This window comes from Hippocampus comes, unplaced genomic scaffold, assembly GCF_001891065.2.
Source record: "Hippocampus comes isolate QL1 unplaced genomic scaffold, H_comes_QL1_v1.1 scaffold212, whole genome shotgun sequence".
In the NCBI taxonomy this organism is placed as follows: Eukaryota; Metazoa; Chordata; class Actinopteri; order Syngnathiformes; family Syngnathidae; genus Hippocampus; species Hippocampus comes.
This window is the reverse complement of record NW_017806011.1, coordinates 195,709-196,084: the sequence shown is the minus strand read 5'-3', so window position 1 is coordinate 196,084 and position 376 is coordinate 195,709.

The following is a 376-nucleotide window of genomic DNA, read 5'->3' as shown; positions in this document are numbered from 1 at the left end:
TTGCTATTTCCGACATCCTACCTGTGTGAGGCGGGGGGGGATTATGCAGCAACGGCGACGAAAACAAAATTACGAAGTAGACTGGACATAAACCACACACTTGCGGTGTCATTGTCTCTCCTATTACCCCGAGATGGGACCGTCTGGGTGCAGAAAATCAAGCTCGGTGCTGTGGTGAGTCGTCATTTTCATGCACTTTGAATTTGCGTTGTATCGTATTTTGAAGGCATTAAACATTGCCATAGCGATCGGAGTGTTGCGGCCAGATTAGACGCTCCTTGTGTTTATTATTATATTTCGAAAACACCACAGTTTGCATGCAGCTCATACCATATTATTTTGTTGTATTAATTCACCACACCTTAAATGTCGGTCC